We start from the raw sequence: 26674 nt of genomic DNA, 5'->3' as shown, positions 1-26674 counted from the left end.
GCTCACACCTGGAATTCCAGCATTTTGGGAGGCCGAGGTGGGTGGATCACCTGAGGTCAGGAGTTTGAGACCAGCCTGGCCAAAATGGCAAAACCCTATCTCTACTAAAAATACAAAAATTAGCTGGGCGTGGTGGCAGGCACCTGTAATCCCAGGTACTAGGAAGGCTGAGGCAGGAGAATTGCTTGAACCCAGGGAGTGGAGGTTACAGTGAGTTGAGATTGTGCCACTGCACTCCAGCATGGGCAACAGAGCAAGACTCTGTGTGAAAAAAAAAATCAGCCAGGCATGGTGGCTCACACCTGTAATCCCAGCACTTTGGGAGGCCGAGGCAGGCAGGTCACCTGAGCTTGGGAGTTTGAGACTAGCCTGACCAACATGGAGAAACCCTGTCTTAAAAAAAATAATAATAATGCTGATGGTATCTGCAATGTGAGAAAGAAAAGAAACTTTTTATCTCAGAAATGCAAGCCCCACTTTAAACTATCAGGGCCAGAGCACTGAAGTGTGACAAGAGTCACATCTCGCTCCCCCTTGAACTAGATAATCACTTCAGGAAACTACTTGCTATGTGGCCTCTAGATTTACTGACCCTAAGTAGCTATAAATCAACCTAACAATGCCATATACTGGACACCATAACTCATACTCTACAAGTATGAGTTAATAATGATTCAGCTATGTATATTACCAATCATTAATCAATATTATTTCTGTAAACCAATGAAAATTCCTCATAAACAACTTTTGTAATCACCACCTCTCCTGATTCATTATTTTTTCTTTAAAAACTTAAGCCTCTCCTTTGTTCTCTGGAGCACTTCCCAAGGTAACCAGGAAGTGTTTCCAGGCTGCAGTCCTCAACCTTGGCCCAAATAAACTCTCTATATTAATTTTGCCTTAGTTTCTTTCTTTAGGTGGACAAATGCATTCTTTTTGAAGTTACCCAGAGAAGCCTTAACAAGTTTAGTTGTTAATGACATAACTAGCAAGTCTGGCACAAATGAAAGCCAAGGCAAATCATTTAATACTTTTAGTGCCCCCAAAAGGACAATCTGCTAGTTACACAGGATTGTCCCTGCAGACCTCTTGAATACACGTTTCATATTTTGGTGTATATATATATAAGCATACATATCTATATATAAGCATATATATATATATATATATACGCTTATAAATATGTTGTAATAACCAAGCGAGTTAGAAGGAAACATCACACTCTGAGTTCAAATTATGAGACCTTTATTCAGCCAGCGACCAAGAGTCAGCTAATGCTCAAAATCTCCAGGCCCCAAGGAAGTGCTTGATTTCCCTTTATACCTTGATTTAGGTAGGGGAGGAGGCAGCCTAGCTGAAGCAGAATTTTACAGAAGCAGAAAAAGCAAGTTAGTAGGAAGAGGCTAGTAACCAGGGGGCAGGAGGTTCCCAGGATTATTGGTTGCTAAGGGTATGTCCATACAAGCAGTAACGGGGGTAGCAGGGGAACTTTTCCATACAGTACTGGGAACAGTGTAACCGCATCCTGCTTGGCAAGTCTACCTGACTGGAGTGCAGTGGCACAACCACTTGGGAGGGTGAGGCGGGAGGATCTCCTGGGCCCAGTTAGTTGACGCTGCAGTGTGAACCACTCACCTGAGGGAGTGCAGCAGGGAGGGAGAGACTCAAGGGAGCTTTTCAGGTTTTCAGCTAAGATGGAGTCAGTTAGTCTAACCCAGGTTAGGTTATTATGATATACTTATAAGTTATACATATATGTATAAAACAAAACTTTCTATTGTTTTATTTCATTTTTTATATTCAGCCTCCGTAGAGACTGTCAAAAAATTGCCAGTGTCAACTATATTTCAAGTCGTCATGGCTGGGTATTGGGAAAAGTTTTCAATTACCAATAATCGCGCCTCAGATAAACCTCATTGGCTGCGATACTGCCACTGTGCAAAACTTATTGTTTTGTTTTTGAGATAGGGTCTTGCTCTGTCACCTTGATTGGAGTGCAGTGGCACAACCACTGCAGTTTCAACTAACTGGGCCCAGGTGATCCTCCCACCTCAGCCTCCCAAGTAGCTGGGACTACAGGCGCACACCACCATGCCGGTCTACTTTTTTTTTTTTTTTGGAGAGCTGGGGTTTTGCCATGTTGCCCAGGCTGGTCTCAAACTCCTGGGCTCAAGTGCGCTTCACCCACCTCAGCCTCCCAAAGTTCGGGATTATAGGAGTGACCTACCACAGCTAGTCTTTTTGGTATATTTCTACTGTTTTGCATTAAATGCACTACTGTTTTACACACTCAATTAATTCCCTGCCCCACCTTGTGTAATCTCAGACAGAAGAAATATGAAAAAGAAGAAGAAAAATGATTGGTTATTTGCCATCCTTTCCTCTCTGGTTAACAGAACATAACCATATTCTATTAGTTATGTATTCTGAAGAAAAGCTTTTCTTTAGAGTATTTACTGAGGAGGTAGAGATGTGAACTGAAGAACCCAAAAGGGGGCCACTTGTTCCACTTCAGAAAAGGGAAGATACCTACAGGGAAAGATAATGGGGAAAAAGAGGAGGAGGAAGAGAGGAAGCGTGAGGGTCAAAGACAGGGAGGAAGGCTGAACAGACTTGAGAGAAAGAAGACAGAGGCTGGGTGTGGTGGCTCACACCTGTAATCCCAGCACTTTGGGAGGTCAAGGCAGACAGAACACTTGAGTTCAGGAGTTTGAGACCAGCCTGGGCAACATGATGAAATCTGTCTCTACAACAAATACAAATATAACTGGGTGTGGTGGTGTGCTTCTGTGGTCCCAGCTACTCAGGAGGCTGAGGCAGGAGGATCGTTAAAGCCCAAGAGGCAGAGGTTGCAGTGAGCTGAGATTATGCCACTGTACTCCAGCCTGGGTAACAGAGCGAGAGTCCATCTCAGAGAGAGAGAGAGAGAGAGAGAGAGAGAGAGAGAGAGAGAGAGAGAGAGAGAGAGAGAGAGAGAGGAGAGACAGAGAAAGGTATGCAGCTCTCTCTCTAGAGGGAGAGAAATGCTTCAAGTAAGAATTGTTTTTGTCAGGTTTTTTCTTTTTTTTTTTTTGAGACAGAGCCTGGCTCTCTTGCCCAGGCTGGAGTGCAGTGGTGCAAACTTGGCCCACTGCAACCTCCATCTCCCGGGTACAAGTGATTCTCTTGCTTCAGTCTCTTAAGGAGCTGGGATTATAGGCATACACCACCACACCCAGCTAGTTATTACTATTATTATTTATTTTTATGCTTTTTTGTTTTTGAAAGCTCTGAAGTTATCTTCTTTGACTTCATTATTATTGTTATTATTTAGACAGAGTCTTGCTCTGTCACTAGTGGCATGATCTCGGCTCACTGCAATCTCCACCTCCCGAGTTCAAACAATTCTCCTGCCTCAGTCTCCCAAATAGTTGGGATTACAGGTATGCACCACAACACCTAGCTAATTTTTGTATTTTTAGTAGAGACAGGGTTTCACCATGTTAGCCAGGATGGTCTCAATCTCCTGACTTCATGATCTGCCCGCCTCAGCCTCCCAAAGTGCTGAGATTACAGATGTGAGCCACTGGGCCCAGCCTAATTTTTGTATTTTTAGTAGAGATGGGGTTTCACCATGTTGGTCAGGCTGGTCTCAAACTCCTGACTTCAGGTGATCTGCCCGCCTCGGCCTCCCAAAGTGCTGGGATTACAGGTGTGAGCCACTGTGCCTGGCCTCTGGTAAGAATTTAAAAGGTGCTGCTAGTGATATATTTCATAACTGCCTCTTCTGTCTCCATTGAAACCTTCAGTAAAAACATTCATTACTCTCCAGTGTTTTTGTAGTGGGATTTGCATTGTTTGGATGAGATGACATTTGAGAGTGGCCTTCCTAGGGAATCACAGAGGGCCGAGGAAGCTCAGTTACAATTACATTACAGGTCAGAAAGGGGAAAGGAAGGACTCCATTCTTTCATGTTTATTTGTCACAAAGAGGAGATGCACACTCATTTGTGTTTAAATTAATCTAGTCTACAAATGTACACACATTTAAATTTCATTCATTCACTTGTTACTCATCAACTTAATAAATATCACTGCGGCTCCTATCCAGGTACTGTGCTAAGTTTTTCCTAGGGATAAACATCAAGTAATACAAACCTGTTCCCTGTCCTATTGTAGCCTACAGTTTAATACTATATAGTCTAGTGTGAGGACAAGACCCTAAAGAAGTTATGAACAAATATAGCATGTAAAGATACTATAAGGTATTTTGTTGTTGTTATTTTTAAAAAAAGGTGAATCATTTTTAGATTAGTACAAAAGAATGCTTGTTTACGGTCACTGAACTCATTTAAATAGCCAGGTGATTGGTTTTCCCAGAACAAGTCCTAATTTAAAGTTCAGAAGAATTCCTTAAGTATTTTATCAGGAATGCAATCCTCTTCCCAGAAGGAGCTGTGAATTGCATTCCAAAAAATATTCCATCCCAGTCCAGGTTTGGAACAATTTTTCTCCTATTGAAATCTTAAAATGTATTTCTATGGCCGGGTGTGGTGGCTCATGCCTATAATCCAAGCACTTTGGAGGCCAAGGTGGGCGGATCACCTGAAGTTGGGAGTCCATTACCAACATGGTGAAACCCCATCTTTATTTAAAAAAAAAAAAAAAAAAATGTGCCAGGCATGGTGGCTCACGCTTGTAATCCAAGCACTTTGGAGGCCAAGGTGGGTGGATCACCTGAGGTCAGGAGTTCAAGACCAGCATGACCAATATGGTGAAACCCCGTCTTAAAAAAAAAAAATGTATTTTTACAAGATGATTCATTGTACTTCTTCGTCTCAATTTTTAGCAGCAAATACATTTCATTTTCTTATGTCAGTTCATATTTAAAATATAGTGATTGTTCCTTTCAGTTGTGAAACAAAGAAAGGGTTGAGATGGAAAATCACAGTGGAAGTCCTGGTTTAAATAGAAGGAACTGGGAAGACCTCTCTGAGGAGGTAAATTTGAGTTGTGGAAGTCATATTCAAATTCAGGTCTAAAGGGAGACAAAAAGCTACCTAAGTGAGTTGGTAAGGAAACATATTTTACAGGGAAACAGCTTATACAGAGGCCCTTAGGAACAGAAAGTGACTTTGAAGATGGTATTAGTTGAGGAAGCCAACATAGAAGGTTGGAATTGATGCAGAAAATTCAGAGATGGGTTCTGACTCGTCCATTCTGATGGGTTTTCTCTTCAAACCAATCCTTTGAGGTACAGTACTAAGAATAGTATGGGAAGAACTAGGATTAGGTGCTACTGCCAGAGGAAAGGGGATCAGAACCCAAGAAATGGGGAGGGGGAGGGAGTGACTCTCCTTAATATTTCCATATCCACAGACAGAAAGAAGACTTGTAGAAATAGACTCCCTGTGGGTCCACACTGCAACATCCTTGCCTGCTCTTCCTTCAGGGAAAGATGAGTGACTTACCTGATGATTGGTGACATCAGGACAAGCCATTAGAAGCAGGAAGCAGGAGCCATGCATTGAAATGGGGGCTTGCTCTCTGACATACGCTTGCTATGCTATATGCTATCTCCTCTGCGGTGCCAGGGTTTATGAAGCAGGTTTTGATCCTATGCACCACTGGCTTAAGGAGTGTCTTCCTGGCAGAGCCAACTCTCTTTAGGGATAGATTGGAAAGCCTCAATGTGAATGGAATTAGTGAAAGCCTTACTTTGGCTTTGGGCTTAAGTCACATTGCTACATTGCTTCAACACAAGTTACAAGGAAACCCTAGATCTGCTTTCAGAGGGGTGGATAGAGCTTGAAGGGAAAGGAAAAGAAGAGCTTAGTTCTCAGACCTGTAGTGGACAGATTTTGGTTAGATATGTAAATTTCTTTTTTCTTTCTTTCTTTCTTTTTTTTTTTTTAAGATGGAGTCTCACTCTGTTGCCCAGGCTGGAGTTCAGTGGTGTGATCTTGTCTCACTGCAACTTCTGCCTTCCAGGTTCAAACAATTTCCCTATCTCAGCCTCCTGAGTAGCTGGGACTATAGGTACATGCTGCCCTGCCTGGCTAATTTTTGCATTTTTAGTAGAAATGGGGTTACACCATATTGGTCAGGCTGGTGTCGAACTTCTGACCTCAGGTGATCTACCCCCCTTGGCCTCCCAGAGTGCTGGGAGGGATTACAGATGTGAGCCACTGTACCTGGCCAGATATGTGAATTTCTTGAATTACAGAGCTATATTAGTTGGGAATCTTCATTATAAGGACAAAAATTCAACTCAAAGTAGCTTAACTAAAGCAAAAAAAAAAAAAGTGGTTTATTGGCTCACGTACTGGGAAGGACAGGACTGTGTGGGTCATGACGTTCTGCCTGTTCTTTGTCATCTCTACTTGGCTTGACTTCATTCCCTGATTTCTTGGTGCCTTCAAGCTTTCTTCAGCGTGACTGTAAAGGTTGGGGAAGATAGCTCCAGTAGGCTCAGGCCTACATCATAGCCTAAGTACCTCAGCTTTTCTCCCCAAACACGACATGCACCTTGAATCCTAGGGAAGGTCTATGGATCAAATGGGCAAGAGTTAGTTCCCAAATGGTAAGGAGCACTCAATTATCAAAATAAGGGGAGGAAAAGGGCTGGGCACTGTGGCTCATGCCTGTAATCCCAGCACTTTGGGAGGCCAAGTGTTCAAGACCAGCCTGGCCAACATGGTAAAACTCCATCTCTACTAAAAACACAAAAATTAGCCAAGCATGTGGCATGCCCCTGTAATCCCAGATACTTGAGAGGCTGAGGCACAAGAATCACTTGAACCCAGGAGGCGGAGGTTGCAATGAGCTGAGATCATGCCACTGCACTCCAGCCTCTGTGACAGAGTGAGATTCTGTATCCAAAAAAAAGTGGGGCAGAGGGGTGGGAGGAGGAAAAGATGCTGAAGAGACAAAAGTGACAAAATTCAGAATAATAAAGGAAGTTTAGGATAAATTGTCTTAGGAGAGCAACACAAAAGAAGTATAAAAATTATACAATCTAGCTTGGCTTTACTCTCCCAGCACCCAATTAAAATACTCTTCCTAAAGAGTAATTGTTTCATGAAATGAAACCCAGGATATTGAGAAAATGCAGTATGGGAAATAATCTTGCTTTCCTCAGAGGTGTAGAGAAGGGCAAGAACTGGAAGTGAGTTCCTCCATCGAGGTAAAGTAGGCACGGAAAGGGACAGCGACAGGCACAGGTGCAGGTGGTAAATCTACCTTGGGCAGGTAGAGCAAGAGACGCTGGGTAGCAATCCAAGAAAAGTCAGCACCCACAGACTGGGCAACATGGAGAAACCCTGTCTCTACAAAAAATAGAAAAACTAGCCCGGTGTGGTGGTGCAGACCTGTGGTGCTAGCTACTCAAAAGGCTATAGTGGGAGGATCACCTGAACCCAGGAAGGTCAAGGCTTCAGTGAGCCGAGATCAAGTCACTGCACTGCTGTATGGGCATCAGAGTGAGACTCTGGCAAAAAAAAAAAAAAAAAAAAGGAAAAGAAAAAAAAGCGCAGACCCAGTGGCTGATGCCTGTAATTCCACCACTTTGGGAGGCCAAGGAGGGTGGATCACCTGAGGTCGGGAGTTTGAGACCAGTCTGGCCAACATGGCGAAACCCCGTCACTACTAAAAATACAAAAATTAGCTGGGCATGGCGGTGTGTGCCTGTAATCCCAGCTACTTGGGGAGTCTGAGGCAGGAGAATCCCTTGAACCCAGCAGGAAGAGGTTGTGGTGAGCCGAGACTGCGACACTGAACTCCAGCCTAGGTGACAGATCAAGATGCTGTCTTTAAAAAAAAAAAAGAGGAAGGAAGGAAGAAAAGAAAATTCAGCACCCATCATCTCAATACAAAGAAGATAGAATGTCTCAGATGGTAGATGTTAAGTGTTTCCCTGCATAGATCTCCAAATATGGGAAGTCATCTGTCAGATATTTAGGCTGAAGTTGTGGCACACACCTTCTGTCCTCAGGTATGCTAAGAATAGAGACTGGTAAGAACAAGGCAGGTCTCCAGGTCTAGAGAAAGTGTGGTTCTCAGCAGGTTTCTAAGTCAGGGATCCAGGCACAGGTAACAGACAGGGATGTAGTTACAAAAACGGGTTACCAGAAAGCCTGGTCTTGGAGACATGTGGGAAATACAGTTATTGGAGCATGTCAGAGCTAGTCTAGCAATGAGCATGACTTTGTGTGCCAAATCTCTGGATGACGGACATGAGTGCCCTCCTGAGGCTGAGATTTGTTTTAGGGGCTGGAAGGTTGGTGTCTGTTGGGAGATGACGGATTTGGAAGTAGAAAGTTAGGCAGGTTCTGACAGACACAAGGGAAGATTTTACTCTGCAAGTTGAATAGAACGTATTTTGATCAGATCAATCCCAAAGCTATAAAGTACAAAAAGGGAGATTTTTTAATAAATAAGAGGCCGGGCAGGATGGCTCACACTTGTAATCCCAGCACTTTGGGAGACTGAGGCAGGTGAATCAGTTGAGCCCAGGAGTTAGAGACCAGCCTAGGCAACATGGTGAAACCCTGTTTCTACCAAAAATACAAAAAATTAGGCAGGCATGGTGGTTTATGCTTGTAGTCCCAGCTGCTCTGGAGGCTGAAGTGGGAGGATCGCTTGAGCCTGGGAGGTCACGGCTGAGGTGAGCTGTGATCATGTGACTGCTCTCCAGCCTGGTCAACAGAGTGAGATCCTGTCTCAAAAAAAAAAAAGAGGAAGAGTCCACGTCTGATTTGAAACACCCAGAGCTGTGGGAGTATCATGACCAGAGCACATGAGGTACAATATTGGGGCACATTTGGATAAGGATAACTTGTATTATTGGTTTGTATTCATCTCCAAGATGTGCCTCTCACTGTGAAGTTCCATGGATAAAGATTTGGCTTCAGTTTCTATCTGGAAACTTGGCACCGTTTACTTACAAATTAAAAATACAAGTGAATCATTTACATATCTCCTAGAAACCAAAGAGTTTGTATGTTATACCTCAAGTAATTTGGATAATGCTGTGGGTTGAGTGTTTTTTTCTTTTTTAAATTCTAATTAAGCCATTCATCACTTCAAGGTGATAATTTTCTCAAGTATGCTCTTCTTAAAATGATTACATTTTATTTAGTATCTTATAATGTGAAGAATTTTGACTCTTTGGGAAAATCTCATGTAAGTGATCATCTGTTATTTTGAGGGGAGGAGGATGGGGAGGAGTCTTTTCTGATCTTCTTGTTTTGAAAGCTATCACCCTCCCACTCTATGGGATTTAGGTGGGTCAGATACATGGGTTTAAAACCAGAACATGCTTGATTCCCAACTTCTGTATCCTTTCTCTCCCCACAGATACCAGCCATCTGGCCCCTAAAACAAATCTCATCAGTTTATGAAGCAGGCAGTCCAATCGGAGTGCCTAATTCCCTCGAACACATAATTGGTCAAAGAGGGAGCAAGTGACATAATCTAAATTCTTTCCAGAGATAGATGCAAATGCTGGGAAAGCAAGAGTTGAATTGCTGGTCATGAGGAAAACGTAAGCCTGAGCTGTTTGCTGGCCATCTTTGCTTCCATATGGAGACAGCCTGCCTAGAAATGAAGCCACACAGAGAAAATAGAAGAGCAGCAAAGAGAAAGGTAAAAGGAGAGATCCCATGACAGGATTTGCACTCTAGATCCAGTCATGCTTGAAGCAGGACCCACCCCTTGGACTTCCCATTTCCAGGAGCCTATGCATTCTCTTTGTTGCTAAAACTAGATTGAGTTGAGTTTCTGTCACTTATAGTTGACAGAAAATATCAACAATTCAGCCACATGGAGCCTTGTGGCCCTACACTAACCCTGGTCACCGCATGAATACTGACCAGAGGTAAGCATTATTAGTTTCTGCTTTGCTGGAGGAACATTTGAGAATCTGTTCTGTGTTATGTAATTTTACTTTTTGCTTCCAATGTCTACTTGTTGCAATTGCATGCAGTAATGGAACACAAAATAGACTGAATAGTAAATGGGTTTCATTTTAATTTAGCACCAAAGAGTTAATATCAAGCCACAAAACTTTTGACATGAACTTGCTTTGCTAATCATTTTTGATGATAATATTTTGAAAGAATTTAGTTCATGTATGTGCTTGCAAATAAGGTATAATCTTGCAAGATATTCAAGATTGCTCTGTCATTGGGTGTGAATGAAATAGGTTTCACTGTATCACTGGGCATTTGAAAGAATGTGTAAAAAGCGCAGGATGACTCCTGACCAGTGTACGTTTCCAACTTTGCTATTTGAAAGTTCAAAGCCAGTCTGACTCTTGATCCTTAAATATTTGCTTTTTCTTCTCTCCAGAAGCTTTCAAGATCCCTTTGTCTCTGATGTTCTGAAGTTTCACAATCATGTGTGTTGGCACGAGTCTTTCCCCATTCTGTTCTGAGTGGATCCTTATGCTCTAGAAATTGATTTCTTGCAGAAATATTTATTGATGACCTACTGTGTGTCTGGTTCTATTCTAGGCAATGATCAAACATACAAAATCCTTGCCATGTAGGATTTCACATTATAGGTAGATATTGGACATTCTGTGGTGATCCAATCACTTCCTTATTTTTTTTCTCTTCAATTTCCATCTTCTTGTCTTTTTGTTCTTCTTTCTAAAAGTCTTTAATTTCATCTTCCAACACATTTATTAAAGGTTTTGCTCCTGCTATATGTTCAATTTCCAAGGGCTCCGTATTATTTCATAAGCACGTATCTTCCCTTTTCTCTCTGCAGATGTCTTTAACAGTTGTATTATTTATTTATTTTACTTCTTGCATTATCTCAATACCTCTACATTTTGTTGTCCTGGTTATTTGCTTTGGTCTCTATTTTTTAATGAGAAGAACTTTCTCACCTATTTATATTTAGGGGGATATAGAACTAAGAATGTACTGACAGCTCTGTCTGAGAGTATGGGACTTGTGATTTGGATTTCTTTAGTAAGGTGATTGGGCAAAACTTAAATTTCACTGAGGTATTCCTCCCTCCAAATTGTCTTATCTATAGTTAGTTGCCGGTGTTTACACATGATCTTCTAGCCTCAAGGTGGATTTACTGTAAAGTTTATTTTACTCAACCTGACACAGAATGTTTTAAATTTTTGTTGTTTTTTGAGACTGAGTATCTCTCTGTCATCTAGGCTGACATGTAGTGGCACAATCTTGACTCACTGCAACCTCTGCCTCCCAGATTCAAGCAATTCCCTTGCTTCAGCCTCCCAGACAGCTGGGATTACAGGCTCCCGCCATCATCCTGGACAATTTTTCTTTTTTTGTATTTTTAGTAGAGAAGGGGTTTTGCCATGTTGGCTAGGCTGGTCTTGAACTCCTGACCTCAGGTGATCAGCTTGCCTCGGCCTCCAAAAGTGCTGAGACTACAGGCGTGAGCCACTGTGCCCAGCCTTTAACTTTTTTATTCTACATAATGAAATCAAATTAGAGAGCAACTGCCTGGTACAATTTTTTTTTAACTTATATTTGTACCAGGCACAGTGGCTCATGCCTGTAATCCTAGCAGTTTGGGAGGCCAAGGTGGTCAACCACTCAAGGTCAGGAGTTTGAGATCAGCCTGGCCAACATGGCAAAACCCCATCTCTATTAGAAATACAAAAATTAGTCAGGTGTGATGGTGCACGCCAGTAATCCTAGCTACTTGGAAGGCTGAGGCAAGAGAATTTCTGGAACCCAGAAGGTAGAGGTTGCAGTAAACTGAGATCGTACCACTGAACTCCAGCCTGGGTGACAGAGCAAGACTCTGTCTTGAAAAAACAAACAAACAAACAAACACCACTTATATTTGGAGAATGAAAACAAAAACAAAAGTAGACTTTATTGCAGAGCTGCCCAACAGGTATGTTACAGACGAGTTATAAATGTTCTGAGGTATGGACCCCTTCCCTTAGGTCAATAAGGTGCAAGTACATGTGTAACAAGCAGTCTCTAGGAAAAAACCCTTGATGAGTAGCATTTGATAATTTTATCTTACTTTTGAGAGATAGGGTCTTACTATGTTGCCCAGACTGGCCTTGAACTCCTGGGCTCAAGTGATCCTCCTGCCTCAGCCTCCCAAAGTGCTGGGATTATAGGCGTGAGCCATGGGGCCCAGCCTGCCTTCGTTAATTGCTTTTTTTTTTCCATGGTGTAAGTACTCCTATCATGGACAATTTCAGACTACCAGCAAGCTGTCATTAAGTGCAGACTGGGGAAGATATGTGCACAGTTGGCTCTTGGGGGCTGGTAGGAGCTGGCTCCAGCACATTTCTGAACACTTAAACTTTGGGAGTGCTGGTGATGTCTCAGGTGCACAGTGCCTGCCCTGAGTTATTGCCTCTGTTGAGAGCAGTCTTGTCCATTTACCCCAATGTGCTGTTAAACTATTATCATACATATATATATATATATATATATATATATATGCACATGTGTATATGTATATATATACATATATTACACATATATATGCACATGTGCGTGTATATATATACATATATACACATATATATACCCACATGTGTATATGTATATATATACACATGCGCACACACCCACACAGCCACATATATATATATTGCATTTCATGACATGAGAAAGCTGGGAAGCCCTGTTTCACCGGATTTGGTTTTTGTTTTTTTTTTGAGAAGAAGTCTTGCTCTGTCACCCAGGCTGGAGTGCAGTGCCACAATCCGGCTCACTGCAACCTCCTTATCCTGGTTCAAGCAATTCTCCTGCCTCGGCCTCCTGAGTAGCTGGGATTACAAGGCATGTGCCATCATGCCCGGGTAGTTTTTGTATTTTTAGTAGAGACAGGGTTTTGCCATGTTGGCCTTTGCTGGTCTCGAACTCCTGACCTCAGGTGATCGATCCCCTTGGCCTCCCAAAGTGCTAGGATTATAGGTATAAGCCACCATGCCTGGCTGGATTTGTTTATTTCCAAAATGTTGTGTGATTGTATCTATCTCCACACATGCAACTCAATTCACTAAAATATATTAATATTTTATTATATTATAAGATGATATTACTTCTGTGACCATACAAGAAGTTTCTTGCTCTGTTATAATCTCCCCTACCAAAGTTTGCAAAAAACAATTCATATAAAATATTGGACAACCCTGGTTTTGTGGCTAAAACTTGAAACAATGGAGAAACAAATAAAACATTATCCTATCCTCAGAGAGCACACAGTCTAGGAAAAATGATCCCATTTGGAATGATACGAATACGTGTTAAGCTTAGTAGGTTTATTAATGTTAGGCAACAATAAATGAATGCTTAATGTTTTTCATTTTAACCTTTAAAAATTTTGGCATTTCTATCTATCTTTATTAAGTAATATACTTTAAAAAGTGGAGAGGAAAAATGTCTTTTACCTCATTGAATAAAAGAAAATAATTGAAACTTTAATTTTCATTTTAAAAGTAATTACATGCAGCGATAGCCTAATTTTCATGGCATGGTAGTTAACAGACACCTGCTTTTATTTTAAATGGAATTGCATTTTTAACAGAAACTATTCTCAGTGTTTGCTTTCATCTTCTAAATAGGAAAGCCAATTTGAGGGTTGAATATCTGGTGAGTTTCATGGAGCCAATTAAGATAATTCAGGTCAATAGAAAAAAATAATTTAATATGTTTCTCACTTAGCTAATTCATAAAGTTGACAATGACTCCTATCTACAATTGCTATTCCAAAAAAGTCCATGATATATTCAACCTTCTTCTTAGAGGAAAAACAGAATACTGTAAATTCTACTGAGAACTCATATTTTAAAACTTCATTAATTTTACACAATAAATTGAAGTGACTTTATGTAAATTTTGAGATATCAGCATTATAAAGATTTATTATGATGTTTCATTATAGCTATTCACCTCCTTACATTAAAAATAAATACCACAACAGTGTCTTTCAGGGAGTAGTTAAAACAAAAAGAAATACTTCACTAGATAGGATAAATACTAACAAGAGGTTGCTGCAGACCCTACAGTACAACTTTTTATAAATACAGATTTATTGGGATATTTTCCTTCTAGAAACAATTTTTATTTTATTTTTTATTTTTTGAGACAGTCTTGCTGTTGTCCAAGCTGGAGTGCAGTAGCACAGTTTCAGCTCACTACAGCCTCTGCTTTGTGGGTTCAGGTGATTCTGAGCCTCCCAATTACAGGTGCACGCCCTGTAACCACACCCAGCTAATTTTTCTGTTTTAGTAGACACGGGGGCTTCACCATGTTGGCCAGGCTGGTCTTGAACTCCTGACTTCAAGTGATCCACCTGCCTCAGCCTCCCAGAGTGCTGGGATTACAGGCGTGAGCCACTGCACCCGGCCTAGAAATGATTTTTTTTTTTTTTTTTTTGAGATGGAGTTTCGCTCTTGTTACCCAGGCTGGAGTGCAATGGCGTGATCTCTGCTCACCGCAACCTCCACCTCCTGGGTTCAGGCAATTCTCCTGCCTCAGCCTCCTGAGTAGCTGGGATTCTAGGCACGCGCCACCGTGCCCAGCTAATTTTTTGTATTTTTAGTAGAGACGGGGTTTCGCCATGTTGACCAGGATGGTCTCGATCTCTTGACCTCGTGATCCACCCGCCTCAGCCTCCCAAAGTGCTGGGATGACAGGCTTGAGCCACCACGCCCGGCCTCTAGAAATGATTTTTAAAGTAACACTTTGCTTTAATATGTGAGGGCTTATATATGGAAATTACATTTTAATGTTGAATTAATATTTTTACTGTGTATTTCATTTATAATTAGAATAATTATAATCGACATGATAATAATAGTAAGAAGTAATATTTATTGGGTGCTTAGTATATGCCAGATATTCTACATGATAATAGGAAGAAGTACTATTTATTGAGTACTTAGTATATGCCAGATATGCTTACAACCACTTTACACATATCTCTCAGTTAATCTTCATAACAACCCTCAGGTACTATTGTTATGTCCATTTTATAGATAAGAAACGAGGAGTGGTGGCGCTGGAATCCAACTCAGGCAGCTGAGCTTCAGAACCAGCCCTCTCGATGTGACTAAGTATCTCCAGGTGTGCAGCAGAGAGACTCTACAGAAATGAGGCAGGAGAATTGCCTGAACCCAGGAGGCGGAGGTTGCGGTGAGCCGAGATCGCGCCATTGCACTCCAGCCTGGGTAACGAGCAAAACTCCGTCTCAAAAAAAAAAAAAAGAAATAGCAGTCATCTTTCCTAACTTCCAGTGGTATCTATCAAGGTTCTTTGGTTGCAAGAAATAGAAACTAATTCTGACGACCCAAGCAGAAGAGAATTTACTGGAAGGATGTAGACAGCTTACAGAATTCATGGGAAGGCTGGAAAAACAGGATTTGACACAAGCTGGATTCAGGGCAGCTCTGGAAGGTCAGGGGCAAGAACCACAGAAAAGCTTACGGCACAGGTGGTCTGTGATGAATGATTTCAAACTTCTGTGTCTTTCTTTCCTTGGCTTAGAACATTGAGTTACAGGGAGGGTGTGTTCAACTGGCCTAGCTTGGACCAGTTGGATCAAAGAAGAGAGTGGGGCCCAAGAACCATCTCAGGACATTGTATCTGGCAAAGAAGAGGTTCTTGCTATGAGAGCCAGATGTCTGGGGTTTAATATTAGCTTTACATTTACATAATTGGGCCACATTGGTAATCTCTCTGTGGCTCAGTTTGTAGATTCGAACAATAGAGATAAGAAGAGTATTTATCCCTTAGGGGCATTTAAGAAACAAGTGAATACACACAAAACTCCTTTTTTTTTTTTTTTTAAAGCACAAGTTTATATAAAGGTTTAGTTTCAGAAGGCTCCAGAACCTAATCATGTAGTCCTCAACAAACACACTAAACTCCTAAAAGAGGGAATTGCACAAGAAATCCCAGCCTAAATGTTTACTTTGATTTTATTCAAAATTAAGAATTAACAGATATATTGACAATTAAATATAAAGAAAAGGCAAAACTGAATTTTTCCCTTCCTCCACTTCTCAATTAATTTTTAGGCCTTTTAATCAAAATAAAGATATGCCTCAGGAATATAAAAGTGCACTTAGAACATTTATCATATATATATATAATTTTTGAGACAGAGTCTTGCTCTGTTGCCCAGGCTGGAGCACAGTGGCGCCATCTCAGCTCACTGCAACCTCTGCCTTTCAGGTTCGAACAATTCTCCTGCCTCAGCCCCCTAAATAGCTGGGGTTACAGGTGCCTGCCACCATGCCTGGCTAGTTTTTTTTTTTTTTTTTTGTATTTTAGTAGAGATGGGGTTTTTCTATCTTAAGCAGGCTGCTTTTGACCTCCTGACCTCAGGTGATCCATCCGCCTCGACCTTCCAAAGTGCTGGGATTACTGGTAGGAGCCACCGCATCCAGCCAAAAAGATTCTTTTTTTTTTTTGAGACGGAGTTTCGCTCTTGTTACCCAGGCTGGAGTGCAATGGCGCGATCTCGGCTCACCGCAACCTCCGCCTCCTGGGTTCAAGCAATTCTCCTGCCTCAGCCTCCCGAGTAGCTGGGACTACAGGTGCACGCCATCATGCCCTGCTAATTTTTGTATTTTTAGTAGAGACGGCGTTTCACCATGTTGACCAGGATGGTCTCGATCTCTTGACCTCGTGATCCACCCGCCTGGGCCTCCCAAAGTGCTGGGATTATAGGCGTGAGCCACCGCGCCCGGCCGAATTAGTAGCATTCTTACATGCTCCTCATTATAATGAATAACCTAGAAAACAAGAAAAATGAATGCTTGTTCTTCTGATCTAAGTAGTTTAAATATCATTTTCTTCAAGACTGTTCAAGAGTAAGTGTTGTCCCAGTCTAGGTGAAGTGATCACAAATTACGGATAGGAAGAATCTAGATTTCAAGACTGTTAGTTGTGTCAACAACCATTTGCATCTGGAAGGTCAGCCTCAGTGGGTCAGTTGTAGCTGCCAGCTTGTGGAGCTACAACTGCACTGGGAAGCATTTGGAGGTCCCATTCAGGATCAGTGGGAAGGAGAGCCGTGATCAAGTTGTGATTTCTGCCAAGCTATGCAGGAAGAAGTGCCACATGAGTGCTCTGCTCTGCCATGTCTGCCGTGTCAAATGCTATGCATCTGACAGCTCATGGCCTACATTAGAACTGACAAAGGGAAGAATGAAATAAAAGTGGTGAAAATGTGTGCATGAGCCAAAACAAGAAGCATCTCAAGATAATAAGAAGGAAAAGCAATGAAGGGGTAGAAAATGGACAGAAAGACAGCCGGATGCAGTGGCTCACACTGTAATCCCAACACATTGGGAGGCGGAGGTGGGCAAATCTTTTGAGGTCAGGAGATCGAGACCAGCCTGACCAACATGGTGAAACCCTGTCTCTACTAAAAATACAACAGTTGGCCAGGTGTGGTTGTGCGCACCTGTGGTCCCAGCTACCTGGGAGGCAGAGGCAAGAGAATTGCTTGTACTCGGGAGGCAGAGGTTGCAGTGAGCTGAAATCATGCCACTGCACTCCAGCCTGGCCTGGGAGTGAGAATCTGTCTCAAAAAAAAAAAAAAATTAAGAGAGAGAGTGTGATTAAATTGTAAAGCAAAAGAAAAAAGTATGGCACAGGGGCTGGGGAGTTGTTCAGTTTTCCTGCCAATGGAGTAGTGGGCAAAAAAGTATATATATATATATATATACTTTTGAATATATATATATTATATACTTTATATATATAATTATATATAATACTTTTTATATATAATATATATAATTTATATATATTATATATATATTTTCTTTTTGAGATGGAGTCTCACCCAGGCTGGAGTGGATTGGTGCGATCTCAGCTCACTGCAACCTCTGCCTCACGGGTTCAAGCAATTCTCTTACTTCAGCCTCCCAAGTAGCTGGGATTACAGGCGTGCCCTACCACACCCAGCTAATTTTTGTATTTTTAGTAGAGATGGGGTTTCACCATGTTGGCCAGGCTGGTCTCGATCTCTTGACCTCGTGATCCGCCCTCCTTGGCCTCCCAAGTGCTAGGATTAGAGGCGTGACCCACTGCACCTGGCCGAAAAGTATATTCTTAGGTGCTATTATTTTTAAGGTATAGCTCTTTCCTTCTTAAAAAAGGAATCCATGTTTGTTGTAAATTTTCAGAAAATGCAGAAAAAATATTATCATCTAAAACCCAGCAGGTTTCTACAGGTCTCAATCTGCATGAGAAGGTTTCATGAGGAAGGGGGATGAAGGCAATAAGGAAACAGAGTGGTCAGGATGGGCACGACAGCATGGTGCTCCATCATGTTAAGGCTTGCCATCCAAAGGCTGCTAGGAAGGAATAAAATTAGGCTTTTAAACTTGCTATAGCAGACTGGGCACAGTGGCTCATGCTTGTACCAAAACTTTGGGAGGCTGAGGCAGGTGGATCACCTAACTAAGGTCATGAGTTTCAGACCAGCCTGGCTAACATGGCAAAACCCTATCTTTACTGAAAATACAAAAATTAGCTGGTTGTGGTGGCACATGCCTTTAATCCCAGCTACTTGGAAGACTGAGGCAGAAGAATCACTTAAACCTGGAAGGTTTTTAATTTGTGGTAGCTTTGATTATTTTTATAAAGAAAAAAAAAAAAGAATCTGGAAGGCAGAGGTTGCAGTGAGCTAAGATCATGTTGTTGCATTTCAGCCTGAGTGACAGAGTCAGACTTTGTTGCAAAACACACACACACCCCACAAAAAACAAAAACACTTAGCCTGGGCGTGGTGGCTCACGCCTGTAATCCCAACACTTTGGGAGGCCAAGTGGGTGGATCACCTGAGGTCAGGAGTTCAAGACCAGCCTGGTCAACATTGTGAAACCCCATCTCCACTAAAAATACAAAAATTAGCTGGTTGTGCTGCCAGATGCCTGTAGTCCCAGCAACTTGGGAGGCTGAGGCAGGAAAAATGCTTCAACTCCGGAGGTGGAGGTTGCATGAGCCAAGATCACACCACTGTACTCTATTATGGGCGACAGAGCCAGACTCTGCCTCAAAAATAAAATAAAATAAACTAGCTGTAGCGAGGGAGAATGCACACTTGGGAAATTGCTGGGTGTCTAGGTAAGAAAGAGTTGGGAACATTTTGTTATGGGATTTAGGCTTGTACTGGTCAATTTGGCAGGAAGCAAGGGCTTGCTTTAGATTGAGTCTTGGCAAGAAGCAGGGGTGATTTGATGACTGGGTATCTTCATTTTTACCTGGGAGGCTACAGTCACTGGTGTGACTGTCACAGGGTGAGTATTTGGTTATTTTTGTAATTGTTGAATGTCTTTGTCTGTGTTCATGTTCAGATTAAGTTGTAGTCTTGTTATTGTCTTGTTCCACCATGGTTACTGAGTGACCTTATCTGATTATCATTGTTACTCTGTGAAACCTGCTTATCTTGAGTGGAGGACGCTGCAGACTCGTTAGCTGCCAGCTGCAGGCTGTTAGGGCCCTCTTGTTGCTGTTTGATCACTTTCTCAATCAGTTATTAAACTTGGACAGAGACGTGCTTGTTTCCACATAGGACCTCATGAAACACAGGTTACAAAGTGTAACCTGTCACAAAGTGTAACCTGTCTGTCTTGATAACGTTTGCGGGATAAGGAAGAAAAGAAAAAGAAAACAAGAAAAGAAAAAACAAAGTGTAACCAAGAGTTCGGAAGAGGGATAGTTCCCCTGTTTCTGTCGAATTTCCATTCAATGACTTTGAGAGTTTGCTGTTTCAGGAATGTTCTGGGACTAATGGCAGCATCCTGTTTAAGGGCTGGAGTTGGGGGAAAGAGGGAGCTGCTGCCTTCTAGTGGCTGTCTAGAAAATTACATCAGTGACTGTTTCCCAGTTCATGCTTAGATTTCCTGGGAACCTCCTGGAACAGGCAAGGCAGAGCAGAAGGAAAGATTTGCCTGGGAATAAAAGGCAGCAACTTTTCAAATATTACTGTAACTATGACCCCATTAGTACTCTCAACTTGGTGAAGCCTGGAAAAAGGTGGATTATGTGACTAGTAGGTTTTTGATAATTCTATATAGTGTTGCTTTTATAATCAGAGAAGGTATCTGTTGAAGATAGAAGAATAAGAACTTAAACATTTGTGGCCAGGCACAGTGGCTCATGCCAGTGATCCCAGCACTTTTGGAAGCCAAGGTGGGAGGATTGCTTGAGGCTGGGAGTTTCAGACCAGCCTGGGCAACAAAGCAAAACCCCAGCTCTAAGGAAATTCTTTTTTAAAAAATTAGATGGATATGGTGGTGCATAGCTGTAGTCCTAGGTACTTGGTAGGCTGAGGCAGAAAGATCTCGTAAATCCAGGAGTTCAAGGCTGCAGTGAGCTATGATCATATCACTGGACTCCAGCCTGGATGACCAAGCAAGATCTTCTTGTCTCTCTAAAAAAGGACGATGCAACTTAGAAATACAGAATAATTAAACACAGAGGTTTAGAAAAGTTTTTTTTTTTGAGACGGAGTTTCGCTCTTGTTACCCAGGTTGGAGTACAATGGCGCCATCTCGGCTCACTGCCACCTCCGCCTCCTGGGTTCAGGCAATTCTCCTGCCTCAGCCTCCCGAGTAGCTGGGATTACAGGCACGCGCCACCATGCCCAGCTAATATTTTATATTTTTAGTAGAGACGGGTTTTCACCATGTTGACCAGGGTGGTCTCGATCTCTTGACCTCGTGATCCACCCGCCTCGGCCTCCCAAAGTGCTGGGATTACAGGCGTGAGCCACTGCACCCGGCCTAGAAAAGTTTTTAATATCAAGGGTCGCATAAATAAGGATTAAAATTTTACTTAAGTTGGAGAGGATGCTGAGAAATTGGAATCATCGTGCATTGCTGATGGCGATGTAAAAATGTCAAGCTGCTGTGCAAAACTATGTCAGTTCCTGAAAAAATTCAACATAGAATTACCATATGATCCAGCAATCTCACTTCTAGGTATATGCCCCCAAAAAATTGAGAGCAGGGATTCAAACAGATATTTGTACATCTATGTTCATGAAGGCATTGTTCACTGTCGCCAAAAGTGGAAATAATTAAAATGTCTATCGATGGATGAATGGATAAATAAAATGTGATATATCTATTCAATGGAATATTAGTCTGCCTTTTAAGAGGAAGACAATGCTGGTACATGCTATCACATGGATGAGTCTTGAAGACATTATGCTAAGTGAAATAAGCATAAGCAAAAGAACAAATATTGTATGAGTCCATTTATATGAGCTACGTAGACTGTAGCTACCTAGCACAGTCAAATTCACTGAGCTAGAAAGTCTTTAATGGTGTTTGTCAAGGGAGGGGGAGGGTAGAATAGGAAGCTATTGTTTAATGGGCATGGAGTTTCTATTTGGGAAAATGAAGAAAGTTCTGGAGATGGGTGGTTGTGACAGTTGCACAACAATGTAAGGGCACTTAATAACACTGAAATGTGGCCAGGTGCAGTGGCTTATGCCTGTAATTCCAGCACTTTGGGAGGCGGAGGCAGGCAGATCACAAGGCTGAAGATCGAGACCATCCTGGCCAACACAGTAAAACCTAGTCTGTACTGAAAATACAAAATTTAGTTAGGCATGGTGGTACAACTCTGTAGTCCCAGCTACTCGGGAGGCTGAGGCAGGAGAATCACTAGAACCCGGGAGGCAAAGGTTGCAGTGAGCTGAGATCACACCATTGCACTCCAGCCTGGGTGACAAGAGTGAGACTCCATCTCAAAAAAAAACAAAAAAAAACAAAAAACTGAAATGTACACTTACAAATGATTAATATGGTAAATTGTATGTTTTGTGTATTTTGCCGCAATTGAAAAAACCTGATTCTGAGCCCTAAGCCAAACCAATTGAGTTGGGGAGAACAAAGGGGAACAAGGGGCAGGGGCTGAGCGTGGGCTCAGGTAATCCTCCCATGCATAATGAAAGTAGAGAACCCCTCACCCAGATGATGTCTAAGATCCTGTTTTGCTTCAGCGGTCCATGATTCCAAGTAAAATGACCCAACAAGAAAAAATAAAGACTGCCAATATTTGCCCGTTTCACAAGTAGCAGCTTCCTTTGACAAACTGCCTGAATCCGAATGGAGGTACACTGCTTTCTTTCTAAGCTATTTTTTCTGCTTATTAATTTACTTCTTTTCCTAAAATGAATTGATCTTTTCCACAACGTTTCATTTGACAGATGCACAAGTTTCCATTCAAATAAGACGTTCATATGCAACAACAGATTCTAATATAAGTTGTTCTTATAGAGAGAGACTGCTGTATGTCTACATTCAGCAAGATGTTTCTTTGCCAAAGCCAATCTGTTTTGAAGCCTGGCATTTCTGTTTTACTTGTCACAAATATCCAAATATGCTTTTTTATCCAAGGCTTTATTTTAGAGTAATAATTTATAATAATTTTCTCTCTATAAATTATTTTAAAATAATCGATTAGTGAGCATTAAAAGCCCTGAGAAAGTTTTCAATAATGAAGATTTGAAGTGACATAATGGAAGAAAACATGGGTTATTTTTCCAGAAGTTTAATTGGTTTATAAAATAGTTGTTTTGAAATATTTCACTGTCCTGATGCAATAATCACAGAATGTTGAGAAAGTCTACAAAATCAGGGCTAAGTCAAATGAAAGATGAAATGGAAAATATTTTTAAATGTTTCATATCTAAAATGAGAGTGTTGATGCATGTGGAATAAAAAGTAATAGGGTTCTGGCAGGGCTCAGTGGCTCACGCCTATAATCCCAGCACTTTGGGAGGTCGAGGAGGACGGATCACTTGAGGTCAGGAGTTGGAGACCAGCATGACCAACATGGAGAAACCCTGTCTTTACTAAAAATCCAAAATTAGCCGGCCATGGTGGCGAAATGCCTGTAATCCCAGCTACCCGGAGGCTGAGGTAGGAGAATCACTTGAACCTGGGAGGCAGAGGTTGCTGTGAGTCGAGGTGGCGCCATGGCACTCCAGCCTGGGCAACAAGAGCAAAATTCCAACTAAAAAAAAAAAAAAAAAAGTAGTAGTTTTCTGTTCTTGATTTTTCAAATGTATGTAACATATTCACCTTCTAATGAGTTTTTTTCATTTCCTAATGAGTTTTGAGTAAAAATTATTCTCAGCAAAACAAGCTTAATTGAATTCAAGCTTCTAGAAGTCAATATTTTAAGATTTTTGCCTTTTTCTGTTAGAACTCTGACTTGAAAATTTCACTTAAAAACACATAAATTCTAAGTAAACAATGTGGCTGAAATGTGTTGTATCCCAACAATAGCTATGGAATTATTGAATCAATTTATACTAACAAAGGAACACATTTTTGTGCTTTTAAACCACATCAGATACTGGATTCAGACAAGGCATTTGTTCCTGATATCAGTTCAGAGCAGTCAAAAGTCTGATAATGAAATGTATGATTTATCTGCTTCCTGTCCTAGAAGGGAAAAAAGTATGGTTTCAAAGAATAAACATAGTATTCCCCCTCTCTCAATCTCTCTAACTCTTAAAAAAAAATTATTGAACATTTATGTGCCTTAGCTCACTCCTATGTATACAAAAAGAATATATCACATTATTTGACTTCAAAGAGCTCACAATGAAATGGAGGAAGCAGACAAACAATATGCAATAATGAGCATAAACAAATAAATATATAATATGCGTATGTAATATGGTTAAATGGCACATGGTATTTCAGACAGGAGAGAGGCATCTACACTGGGAAGAGAGAAAGGGAAGGAGGCAGAGACAGCTTCCCTGGAGCCGGGCCCATCTGAGCATGTATATCTTTGAACTCTAGAGAGTTCTTTATAATTTGTGATTAAAAAGCATCAAAACATACTTTTAATGTATTTTGGAGTTTCACTATTTTACATCTAAACATTTAGACCTGGTTTTGTATAGAAAGAATTTAGTCTTACAAAAACAAAGTAGAATATCCTCTTTGGTTTGAACAGAAAAGGTCTCAGGAAGGAAGCAACGTCTGCTCCAGTCTTTCTCGGCTGTTCCCTGCGAGGCGCACCTCTCTATCTGGTCTCTCTCGTGTTGATTCCCTTCACTAACATTAACCACAACTGTCTCCAGCAGTGGATCCAGTGCCCTTTTGCTGAGAACTGAGAAATAAGTCTCCTGTTCCTCCACGATACCCCACTGAGTCTTGTCTAAGGAAAATTAAAAAGGAATCAATTTCAGTAAATAGGCCAAGCACCATGGCTCACACCTGTAATCCCCACTTTGGAACACTGGGAGGGCAGATCACTTGAGCCCAGGAGTTCAAGACAAGCCTGGGTAACATGGTGAAACCCTGTTTCTACAAAAAATATAAAAATTAGCCAGGCATGGTGGTGCACACCTGTGGTCCTAGCTACTTGGGAGGCTGAAGTGGGAGGATCGTGTGAGCCCACAAGGTTGAGGCTGCAGTGAGCTGTGATTGCAACACTGCACTCCAGCCTGGGTGACAGAGAGACCCTGTCTCAAAAAAAAAGAAATCAGTAAATATAAATATAACAACATATTATAGTATATGATATATAAATATATTTAATACTAATGTATAAATAAATAAAATAATATATGGTATGAAAATACATAAAATAGAAATAAGAACCAAGGCAGTCTAAAAAGCATCTCTGTCAATCGGTATTTCTTCACATGGCATTCCAGAATTTTGGTAACCTGGCCCTCATTTTCTCTCCAGTCTTATCCCTTGCTATTTCCCTTTGTATATTTTGCCCTTCCACAGTGTCCGATTGCTCTCAGCATCCTAAATAGGTCAGCGCTTGCTCACACTTTCACACCTTGGAACACGAGGGTCCCCTGCTGGGGCGTGAAATAACTCCTGTTCCTGCACCTCCTCTTCAGCTGTCACCTTCTCTGTGAGGCCATCCTTAACTCCCCAGGCTGAGTAGACACCCCACCTTAGGTTTCTTGAGCATTTGCCAAACACCTTTACATCCTTGCTTCCCAGACTTTCCTGAATATACAACTCAACTATAGTGTTTGTTAAAAAATAGATTCTAGAAGCTCAGAATTTCCATGAGAGAAGTCTGGTAAGCTGCTTTTTAACAAGCAGCCCTGGGATTCCTATCTTCAGAAAAGTTTTGAAAACCCTGCTTTTTATCATGGCACTTCTCATATTGCATTACAACTATTTGAATTATTGGACTCTCAATAGCCTGTGACTGGCATCTGTTCATTATTGGATTCCCAGTCCCAATACAATGCCCAACTCACAAAAGGAAGCAAAATATGAATGAATGATAATTTGAATGTATATGTTTCATTTTTTCACTTTTATTTTGTTTTGAGACAGTTTCACTCTGTCACACAAGCTGGAGTGCAATGGCATGATCTCAGCTCACTACAACCTCTATCTCCCGAGTTCAAATGATTTTCATGCCTCAGCCTCCCGAGTAGTTGGGACTACAGGAATGCCCCACCATGTCCAGCTAATTTTTAGTAGAGATGGGGTTTCATGATATTCCCCAGGCTGGTCTCGAACTCCTGGGCTCAAACAATCCTCACACCTCAGCCTCGCAAAGTGCTGGGATTACAGATGTGAGCCACTGCACGCAGCAAGTTTCTCTAAACTATATTTGTTCCTCTTTCTTAGCACCTCAACTAGCTACTTCTTTTCCAGTATCCAGTTGCTCCACATTACCAAAAGCTCACCAGTGGTGGGATTAAGACTCAGTTTTCCTTGTATGAAGAGAATGTTAATGGTTCCTACTGCATGAGTTTTTCTGTGAGAAGTAAATGGAATAATATGTGTAAAACACTTAGCACAATGTCTAATATTAGGGAGTGCTAAATAAATGAGGTAATAAAAATGACAAAGACCAGTCAGACAGAGTCACTTGGGAGATGTCATTACCCTTGTAAAGCCGAAGTACAAAAAAGGAGCCCACAAAGTGATGCTTTAAGCCATCTTGAAGGATGTGCTGGAAGATTTAAAAACTCTTTCTGGCTGGGCACAGTGGCTCATGCCTGAAATCCAGCACTTTGGGAGGCCGAGATGGGCTGATCACTTGAGCCCAGGAGTTCAAGACCAGCCTGGGCAACATGGCAAAACCCTGTCTCCACTAAAAATACAAAAATTATCCAGGGAAGATGGTGCATGCCTGTAGTCCCAGCTACTTAGGAGGCTGAGGTGGGAGGATTGCTTGAGCCCAGGAAGTAGAGGTTGCAGTGGGCTATGATGGCATCACTGCCCTCCAGCCTGGGTGGCAGAGTGAGGCCCTGTCTCAAAAAATAAAAAGTACAAACCCTTTCTTCTGTTGCCAAATTTCAACATCCCTCCTGATTCAGTCTAGTATCAAGAGAGACAAGAAGCGTTGGCACACGAATACAAACTTTGTCCCTATCTAGAAAAGTTTGTTCTTGGAGATTTTCTCTAAATATTTGTCTTTCGAGTTCTTAGCATCTTCTAACGTTTAATACCTTCCCATAAACACTGATTTCCAAAGGATCAGAACTTTAATCACCGTCTGACATCACCCCACAGTGTCCGGCACCAATATGTCAATACCAGAATGTCATTGTCTTTTTTTTTTTAGATTGATAACTCAAGTATTCTTTTCTAATAAAGTTAATGCACACATCAGAACACGCCACGAAGATCTGGTACATATTTACAAGGCACCAACCCTTTCTCACCTTTAACGTGAATTCTGCAAATCAATGAAAAGCA

The 26674-nt window shown here is 41.5% G+C and overlaps 1 non-coding gene across 1 annotated transcript; it reads right to left on the bottom strand.

Annotated features, from left to right (window-relative positions):
• Window positions 1-1804: 1804 nt before the first annotated feature.
• LOC118154146 (U4 spliceosomal RNA) lies at window positions 1805-1946 on the bottom strand. Its single transcript, XR_004744043.1, has one exon. It is a non-coding gene; the product is annotated as a U4 spliceosomal RNA (small nuclear RNA).
• Window positions 1947-26674: the final 24728 nt, after the last annotated feature.

This window comes from Callithrix jacchus, chromosome 5 (genome assembly GCF_049354715.1).
Source record: "Callithrix jacchus isolate 240 chromosome 5, calJac240_pri, whole genome shotgun sequence".
In the NCBI taxonomy this organism is placed as follows: domain Eukaryota; kingdom Metazoa; phylum Chordata; class Mammalia; order Primates; family Cebidae; genus Callithrix; species Callithrix jacchus.
This window is presented reverse-complemented; position numbering and strand designations above follow the sequence as displayed.